The 10,098-nt window shown below is 56.5% G+C and overlaps 1 protein-coding gene across 1 annotated transcript in view; it reads right to left on the bottom strand.

Moving 5' to 3' along the window:
- Positions 1-791: 791 nt before the first annotated feature.
- The window catches only part of RBM19 (RNA binding motif protein 19), a 75,360-nt gene continuing 66,053 nt past the window's right edge, over positions 792-10,098 (bottom strand). Inside the window, exon 25 of the mRNA XM_074606073.1 lies at positions 792-1,200. The gene's annotated coding sequence lies outside the window, so the exon portion shown is untranslated. The remainder of the gene's footprint in view (positions 1,201-10,098) is intronic.

Genomic DNA, 10,098 nt, shown 5'->3' with positions numbered 1-10,098 from the left:
GTCCATCACACACGGTCTCCTGCCAGCATGAAACCCGGCACTTGGTCCTCAGCAGCAGGAGGACATCGCTCCTCCGAGTCCCACTGATCTCCGGGGATGTTGATGCCGAGGGGTCCCAAGAAACCCCACCCCAAAACTGCAGCCAAAACCCCAGGCTGGACCAACCGAAGCGCGCAGCCCCAGGATTTTTATGGATTCAGGCTCAAATTAAGCTCAGGTGAGAAAAACTGAACCGGACACACAACCCGGAGAGATGCATCACCCCGGGAGGTCTGATGCCACAAGCGGATCTGAGCGTGGGGCCGCTCCTGGGAAGACGAGGCCAAAGGCAGAGCTCGCCATGGCAGAGCAGAGATGGAGATTTACTTATTTTTTTTTTTTAAAGGTATGCGGTTCGCAAAAAGAAAAAAAAAAGGAAGAAAAAAAAAAAAAAGGCCCTGTGTTTGCAGCCAACACGTGTAATCTGTTGCAGCCCTTGTCAGACAAAACAGTTTTGCCGTAAGACAGCGATTCCCAGAGGGGAAAGGGGCGAAGTGAAAATACTTTATCAGCTGCGTACATATGTAAAGCGGTACCCTGGTTGAAAAGCAAAGCCTCTTTCCCTTTGAAAGCCGGGAAGGGAGAGACAGGAGGCGATTGCCTGAGAGCGGGGACAGAAATGACACAGGCACAAAGCCGAACGCAGCAAACCCCAGGCCTCCCTCCTAAAATATGCTTATCTCCCTATCGGACCAAAATAACTCCCTAGCTGTGGCGAATATGTGTTAAACAAACAAATCCAAACAAAACCTGAGATGCGGCTCAGTTTGGAAAACTCTTCAAACATCCGCGTGGTTTTTTTTTTTTTTTTAATGTACAGAAATTACCATTTAATTCAGACACTGAGAGCAGGTTCTGCCGGAGTCCCTGGGGCCGGCAGGGGAATTGTCCGTCTCCCCGAGTTTCTGTGCCACCAGGTTGGGCGGTTTCTGAGATGAAAGGGAATCCCATCCCTGCCCGGATTTAAGAGGAGATCCTCGGGCAGGACTATTCCTCCCGCTCCCAATTCTAGGTCTTAAAAAGCTGGGAATACCGAGACCTGGACATACGGCTTGAATCATCCCTCGGGTTCACGGGACGAGTGGACTCCGCTGGCAACAAGTGTGCTGGCTACCAAGTCCCCAGCCGAGGCTTCTCCCTCTCCAGCCATCAGCGAGAGACCTGAGAAGATGGAAAAAAAAATAATTAATGCCACGTAGCAGCTCCCTGCCAGCGAGGGGGTCTCGAGGAGGCTGCTGCCGGGCTCGTGGGGGGGACACACAAAGTACCCGGCTCCATCCCAAGCACGGCCAGTTCCTCCAGCGGGATGAAGAGCCCGGGGAGGGATGCGATGCCGGGGTGATTCCCATGAATACGGACGCAGGCAGGCAGGAGGGAGGTAAGAAACGGGATGGGGGGAGGAAGAGGAGTAAAGGAAGGCGAGGAAGAGGAGAAGAAAGGGAAGGAGAGGCGGCGGCGAGGGGAGAGGGAAGGAGCACGCGCGCGTGCCCATCTGGGCGATGCATCACATTGAAATTGTCCCGCATTAAAAATTCACCAGCCAGTGAATTTTCAAGGGATTTGTAGTAATTAGATGACAAAATGCTGGCAAATCTCAGGCTTGCCAAAGATGTTACTCAGGGGTCAAAGACTCGACACTTTTGGCTGGGTAATTTGTAAGTGTCAATCACACTCAGCCATCAGAGAGAAAGGAGAGATCTAAGGGCTGAATCCTAACGAAGTCCATCGCCCCCGCCGCCCCCCTCCCGCAGCCGCGCTCACTGCCCGGCGCAGGGGGCTCCTGCAACAGCGGCTGAAACACGGAGTGGGGTGGGTTTGGTTTTTTTTTTTGTTTGTTTGTTTGTTTTTTTTTTTAAATTAGAAAAAAATAAAAATTAAAAACTTCCCAGTTTTCATTTTTCACCCCCAATTTCAGGTGGGAGGAACACCCGCCCTGGTTTTGCAGGGTGCCTGGGGCGACGTGCCTGTCCGGTTTATCCTGCCGGGGCAGGTGGGTAGGACGGTGAGAGCAGTGTCCCCCCCTGGAGCGAGCCCTCCGCAGCCCTGCATCACTTCTGCCACGCTTCAAATTGCTCCTGGGACAGTCTGTCCTCCCGTTTCCCAGGGCTTTCTCAGCCCAGGCTGATACACTGGGCTGGGTTCGGCTGCAAAGGAAATTAAACCAGCTCCCGCCTGCGATCTGCCTGTTTCTGCCCCCCCCATCAGGTGTGACAGAGCCTTCGGAGCTGCCGGCATCATCCCACCAGTTGTCTCTGCCTGCCCCGGCTCTGTCGAAATAACCTGGGTTAATTTGGACACTGTCAGGATGCTCCCAGCCCCGGGCGGTGACGGGGACAGCCGAGGGGGTGGCCGTGCCAGTGGAGCGGATGGAAGGGGAGGGTCCCGCACACCCACCCCAGAGCCTGGGGGAGAAAAGAAGGTGGTAAAATGTTTTTCTCGGGGCAGGGTGGACCCCGCGAAAGCCGGGTTCGGCCCCACGGGGATGGCTGCCCGCAGATGTGGCGTATGGCCGGGATGGAAATCTCGGGTGGCGCTTCGGATGAAGCTTTATTTCGCATATTGTGGTGTGATTTCCAGGCCGACGAAGGAGAAAACCTTCGGACCGGCTGGAGGGCGGCACCCGTGCGCTTCCCCAGCCCCACCAGTATCCGCGGGATGGCGGCTGCCAGCACGGGCTATGCTCAAATCCAAAAAGATTTTAGGTCACCAAGCGCAGGAGAGGCAGGAGCATGATTTTCTCTCCATCCCTCGTGGCTTATAAAGCCATCCTCATTACACCTGCTAAATCCCACCTCCGGTTTTGGGGCCGTAAGGGATGGTTTAAGCTGTAGGGAAGGGATGGAGGGACACGGCGGTGGCGGGGGGTGAGGGGGTGGAATCCGGCCACTCTGCGGTGCTGGGGTATCGAGAGCATCCATCACACCCCAGAGAAAAACACCCTGCGCACCCTGAAACCACTTTCCGACGCGCTTAAATAAGTGAAGTCACGGGGGTGGGGGAAGTGGGGGGAGCACAACTAACCCAAAAGGTTTTTTCGCTCCGTGCCACCCAGCACTAAATTTTGCGAGTGTCCTCAATCCAGCGGCGCGGGGAAGGGGGAGGCGAAGAAGGGCAGGAGGAAAATCGCCTTTGGCCAGAGTTGCTGCAGTTGATTTGGAATCCATGGCAATTCCTTGCTGTAGGACGGCGGGACCGTAATAGCTGGTAACTCAGCCAAGCGGCGGCGTGGTGCTCTCCAGCCATTGCGCTGCCCTATATAAGGGAGCTGAGGGGACTGTAAAAGTGGCTGCAGGTTTCTCCTCAATTTAAAAAGTCATTTAGCGGCTGCAAAACACCGCCTGGCAACAGCCGGCCCTCGGAGGGGCTTCCTTCCTTCAGCTCCTCATCAGCCGCACGCTCAGCTTCTATTCTGCCTATTTAAATAGCTCCAATCACAGACCGGGATCTGCAGAGGTGCTTTGCCATTTTTTTTTTTTCCTTCTTTATCTTAACTCTATCGAACATCATCTTAAGATGCTGCTGAAGGAGCATTTGTGGGGAAGCGGCAGCTGATCTGCGGCAGGGAAGGACTCTGCGAGGATCCATCGCTTCTGCTCCGTCCGGCGTCGGGCACTCGGGAGCTCTTTCCCATGAGCAGAAGGTGCCCATGGGGCAGCAATTGCTGTCCCAGCAGCTTTGCTAAGCCCCGGGCTGGGGACATCACGTGTGGGGACATGGTGACACCAGCTCCGGACCGTCCCATCCACGTGGGCTGCGGGGCAGGGGCGCTGGCAGGATGCACGGACCTGGAATGCTAACGCCAGTCGGCCCAGCACGGTCCCGGGGCTGGAAGAGAGAGCTGAGCCTAATTACATGGTACTAATTACGGGCTGTGGATCCGTGCTCCTGCAGGTCCTGGCCTGGCCGCCACCAGGACGCCGTCCCTTCTCCGGGGTCCTCCCCCGTCGCCGCTCTCCGGTTTCCCCGCTCTCGCGCTGGCATCGCTTTCCCTGTTTTCACCGATTCAGGTTACACCGTGCGCACAGCCGCTCCAGCCAACGTCTGTCGATATTCTCTCTGCCTCTCCTCCTAGCTCCAGTTTGGGGTGAAAGCCTCCCTTATTAGCCAATTTGGATACCCATTTACTGTGAATTACTGAGCCTGATTATTATTCATGAATGGCTAAGTCTGAAATCTCAAGCCCTGCCATGCGATTTCTCTCCCTCTCCAATGCATATATTTAGGGAAAACAGGAGGCAGCGCGTCTCAGTCACAGGCAGCCGCGCTCCAGGGAAAGGAAAGCTGCCTCCTCGCTCTCCTGTTCGACTTCCTGGCCAGGAAGGTGGTGGTGGAAGCTGGAAGGTGGTGGTGGAAGGAGGAAGGTGTTGGTGGAAGCTGGAAGGTGGTGATGGAAGGAGGAAAGTAGTGGTGAAAAGTGGAAGGTAGTGGTGGAAGGTGTTGGTGGAAGAAGGAAGGTGGTGGTGGAAGGAGGAAGGTGTTGGCGGAAGCTGGAAGGTGGTGATGTAAGGAGAAAGGTGGTAGTGGAAGGAGGAAGGTGGTGGTGGAGGCTGGAAGATGGCGGTAGGAGCTGGAAGGTGGTGGTGGAAGGTGGTGGTGGAACGAAGAAAGTGGTGGTGGAAGGAGAAAGGTGGTGGTGGAAGCTGGAAGATGGCGGTAGGAGCTGGAAGGTGGTGGTGGAACGAAGAAAGTGGTGGTGGAAGGAGAAAGGTGGTGGTGGAAGGAGGAAGGTGGTGGTGCAAGGAGGAAGGTGGTGGTGCAAGGAGGAAGGTGGTGGTGCCAAACACTGGTGATGGTGCGACCCAGGGTAAGGTCCAGACACACCACAATATTAAGGAGAAGCTCATCCCCCCAAATCCCGAGCAAATCTCCAGCCACCATCCCACCCCACAGGTGGCCACAGCCCGGGGAGATGCCAGTTTGCTGCTGTCACCTTCCATGATGGGGTCCAGCGACCGGGAGCCACCTTGGCTGGGGCTGAGCCTGGCTGATCCGCGGCAATTGGTTACCCAGCGGCAACTGGTCTGATCCCTTAGACACGGGCAGAGTATTTGAGTGCTGGCTGCAGGGAAGGTGAAAGAGGTTTCCGTGCCCCGTGGGGACACGATGGGGCAGCCGCAGCAGCGTCCCTTGGCTAATCCTCCGGCAGGGGAGAAGCAAACGGCATTTGCAAAGGGCCGGTGGAAGGAGGAAGGGAGAGAATTTAGGAGCTGAAGAAAAGCAAGCCCCGACTGCTGGCTAAAGAGGAGTTTGCAGCACACCTGCACGCCCGGCAGGGAGCTGGGATGCTGCCAGCAGGGATGCGGGAATGGGCACGGCACGCAGCTGCTTCCACCTGTAGGTCTGCACCGTGCTCTGCAAATGGGGGAATGGAGGCAGCGAGGGAGGATTTTGGTGGAGAACATCGCTCCGCCAGCACGCTGCCTCTTCCACCTCAAGCGAGCGGCAACCCAAGCACTGGGTTTTTTCAAGCCCAAACCCTTCCTGCGTGTTTCCTTGCTCAGGAAGACAACTTCAGGCCGGCACAGACGCCGCACTTAGTGCCTCTGCGAGCAGCCAAGCAACGCTGGGAGAGCTGCCAGGGAGAAGGGGATGGCTGAAAGGTGGAAAGAATGGCTTGAGATCCCCCAGCTCCTGCCTGGAGCCGGCAGCTGGGCTGGAAAAGCAGCAAAAGACGACACCAGGAGGATGGGAGCTCTTCCCGCAGGGAAAAACATCCCCGGTGGGGATGTGTGGGGAATGGCATCTCCAGTGGGGATGTCTGGGGAACGGCGTCCACGGTGTTTGCTGCGAAGAGACAGGAAGTGCTTCCCAGAGCCCCGCTCCGTGGGAGGAAGCTCTCCTGGGCACACCTGGGAGGAAGACTTTGCAAAGGCAAGACGGGACTAAACGAGCTGCAATTCGTGATCCAAAGCTGTAGAAAAAGTGATGAAAAGGAAACCACCCCGCGGCTGAGCAGAGGGAAGGGGACCCGTTGTAAGCGGCAGCAATTCAAGCCTGGGAAAAAAGAAGAGCGGGATGGGACCTGCCTGCGCCGAATCCCCTGCCTCCTCCCGTGGGACAGCGAGAAAACCAACACAGATCGTCGACAAGAGTTTTCCGAAGGCGATGAGTGACTTTGAGCAATCAAAGAGGTCCGAGAGCAGCGGGAAGCACCGCTTGGGGAAAACACCCAGCCCTGGAAGCAGAGGGATCACAGCGCCCTGGGACATTCTCTCCGCGGTGACTTGCCCGCTCTCCCCTTAAGTAGATAACAGCCCACACAGGCCTCTGGCAACAGGCAGCAATAAAGTAAAGCTAGTTTTACATTAAAACCCGTTAACCCTCTAATTCAGTAAAAAGGCTGCATTTGAATAATATCCTAATCCAATTCCAGAGCCGGCCCCGGGGAGGGGGATCCGGCGGGTGCCTGGGGACCAGCCACAGCCGTCACAGCTCCCGCTCAGCTCGACGGGGTCTCACCCCGCGCGAAGCCATCGCCACCTGGCAAAAACCCAGCCGTCGGGGCAGCGGGCTTCAACCTGGGGGCCGCAGACCCCACGGGGACCGTGCAGAAGAGGGGACTGAGCGAAACCCAGCAGTTCCAGTTCTCTGCTGGCGTGACCACGCGCCTCGCGCGAGCCCGGAGACTCCCCAAAGCTCGAAATCACCCGCGCAGCCCCGAAAACGGTTGTGATCTCCCGCTCTCGCCCGCAGAGCGATGAGTGACGAGCCGGGCAGAGGCTTTGGAGGGGGCTGCTCGTCCCCTCCGCCACCATCACAGCCTGGATACGACGCACCCACCCCAAAAAGGAGACCCACAGCAGGCGAGCATCCCACCCCAAAAGCACCCCCGATCTCCCCAGGGAGCGCCGGGCAGCCCGGGGGTGACCGACATGCACGGTGACACCGGCCTCGCGGTGCCAAGAGCCAGCAAAACAGGGCGGGGGGGGGGGGGGCAGGGCTCACAGCTCCTCACAGCCCAATTACAACAATTAGGGTGCGATCGCTGGTTATAGATACTGCCTTTCTGAATAATCGTTACGACGAAAAGAAACTCTTATCACTCATAAAAGCGGCGTATTGCGAAGGTTTTCGGCTGCAGAAGGATGCGCCGGCGTTAAGGACCGGGGGGAGGATATTTCCCAGCTTTAACGGCGCGGACGGTTAAGAGAGCTTGCATTATTTTATCATTAGGATTGTTTCAGAACTGGGGGCAAAAAAAAAAAAAAAAAAAAAAGGCAGTGGGGAGCGATGAATTTGCTGCAGACCTACTTAGGCATCCATTTTAATTCAGGGTAATTAGCAGGTATACGCTCGTTTTCAGAAAATTCCCGTTAAACTCACTGATTTTAGGGGTGCGATGTGGGGGATTCTCAATACGTAACAGAGGAGCGGAGCCTCTTGCTTGCGGAGCGGGAATTAACTCAAACTGTTCTCCAGAGCCACGATCAGCACTTTCGTAATTAATGTATGGGCATATATATATATATATATATATCTGTATACACATACACAGCACCCACCCTCCCCGCCCGCCCCCCCTGCGCACATCAAACAGATTTCCTCGATACCAAATTGCCTGAAAAATTAACCAATGTCAAACTGCTCAACAAGATAAGTATCATTAAGGGAAAAAGAAAATCTTCATTATGTTTGAAGGTATGGAAAAGAAAAAAAAAAAAAAAACAAAAAACCCCAACAAAACCCTCATGAATGTTTTCTAGGCTGTTTCCAGACCGGGAAATAACGTGTTTTAAAACATATCAAAGGGTTAAATTAATTTTCATTAAAATTTAAATTTGAGAAGGCTCCCTCTCTTCTTTCCTCCCTCCTCCCCGCCTTTGAACGTTTGACTGGCAACCATTTCATATTTCAATCTCGGCAGAACAAATTGAATTAGATGTTGAAACCAAACTCGGCTCTGTTCTCTAAAGCCTACATGCTCTGCTTGCGCTAATCCTTTTCGTCGCCGCTGCAGACCTCAGAGACACTCAGCAAGAAACCTGCCCCGCCACAAAAGACAATGAAGGGAGAGAGGGGGAAAAAAAAAAACAAAAAAAACACCACCGGGAAAAAAAAACACAAAAAAACCAGGAAAAATCCAAAATCCAACCCCAACCTGCAACGCTGCAAAGCTTCGCTGAAATCGTGTGCGGGCTGGGGTGATCCACGTGCCTGGATGGGACCCTGCCCGGCTCCTCCGCCCTCTCTGCCGGCCATCGGCTGCACCCCCGGGATGCTAAAGCCCCGTTTCCCCATGGTGACCCCCTCCTCATCGGCGCGAAGCCACCCCAGCACCACCGATGGGTCCCACTGCCGCTGCCCCCCTGCCTCCCAGCGCCATGCTGGCACAGATGGCCAAGGCAGTGGGGAGCCGCAGAGGGAGCGGGGATGGGAACGCCACTCGTCAACACTGAGCAAAAAAAGGGAGAAAAAAAGGCTTGTCACCATTTCGGGCGACGCGGTGACACCCCCTTTGACAGCGCCGCTCCGACACCTGTGCCTCAGTTTACCCATTGGTCAATCACACACAAATGCCTGCCTGCTGCAGGGCAAGGTGGATGCTTGGAGGCAGTGGAAGGGCTTTTGAGCTGCAGCATGGTTTGGGGGACCGGCATGGGGTGTTACAGCTCTGTCACTGAGCTCAGCCTCCTCCGGGGGTCCGCACAAAGAGCCGGGGAGCTGCCGGTGTTGAATCCAGGGCCCCACGGAGAGGACCAGTTTCAGGGAGGAGGTCTGCAGAGGAGCTGGGACAGGATGCATCCGAAAATGCTGGGCTTGCCTGGGCTCTTTGCTGTCTGTCCTGCACCTCCTGTGCTGCTCCACCCCTCCCCAGATTCCCACCTCCATCCCTCCAACAGCTCCATCCCTCCCCACCTCCATCCCCAGCTCCATCTCCCCTCACCTCTATCCCTCCCCACCTCCATCCCTCCAACAGCTCCATCTGCCCTCAGCTCCAACCCTCCCCACCTCCATCCCTTGCCAGCTCCATCCCTCCCCAGCTCCATCCCTCGCCAGCTCCATCCCTCCCCAGCTCCATCCCTCCTCACCTCTATCCCTCTGCACCTCTATCCCTCCCCAGCTCCGTCCCTCCAACAGCTCCATCCCTCCCCAGCTCTGTCCCTCCCCAGCTGTAGCCCCCCAACAGCTCCATCTGTCCTCAGCTCCAACCCTCCCCAGCTCCATCCCTCCCCAGCTCCATCCCTCCTCACCTCTATCCCTCCCCAGCTCCGTCCCTCCAACAGCTCCATCCCTCCCCAGCTCCATCCCTCCCCAGCTCCATCCCTCCCCAGCTCCGTCCCTCCAACAGCTCCATCCCTCCCCAGCTCCATCCCTCCTCACCTCTATCCCTCTGCACCTCTATCCCTCCCCAGCTCCGTCCCTCCAACAGCTCCATCCCTCCCCAGCTCCATCCCTCCTCACCTCTATCCCTCTGCACCTCTATCCCTCCCCAGCTCCATCCCTCCCCAGCTCCATCCCTCCTCACCTCTATCCCTCTGCACCTCTATCCCTCCCCAGCTCCGTCCCTCCAGCAACTCCATCCCTCCCCATCTCCATCCCCAGCTCCATCCCTCCTCGCCTCTATCCCTCCCCAGCTCCGTCCCTCCCACCTCCCTCCCTCCCCACCTCCATCCCTCCTCAGCTCTGTCCCTCTCCACCTCCATCCCTCCCCAGCTCCATTCCTTTCCCCCTCCATCCCTCCCCAGCTCCATCCTCGGGCTAGCTGCTGGAGAAGGTGTTAACAGCACGTCCACCTCGAGGCATCCTTAAATCAGAGCCGCTCCAAGGGAACAAATGTTATCTCGAGGCCCCGGCACTTACTGCAGACGCACTGCATGAAGCAGGCAGTTATTTAACCCAACTCGGATTATTCCTGCGGTCATGTAAGCACCTTCCCTTTCATCAGGAGGGCCCCGGCGCTGTGCTAGTGCCCGGCTCTTGCAGCGGCCGGGGAAGGCAGATGTATTAGCAGGGTTATTGGTCCGCTCCAGACCCAGATGCGTTCGCTATTCAGGCAGCCAGCGGTGTCGTGGGTTGAACAAAAGTCCGGTAATAAGTAAGGTTATGAGCATCCCACTG

The sequence above is a fragment of the Larus michahellis genome, chromosome 13, assembly GCF_964199755.1.
Source record: "Larus michahellis chromosome 13, bLarMic1.1, whole genome shotgun sequence".
Classification (NCBI taxonomy): Eukaryota; Metazoa; Chordata; class Aves; order Charadriiformes; family Laridae; genus Larus; species Larus michahellis.
This window is presented reverse-complemented; position numbering and strand designations above follow the sequence as displayed.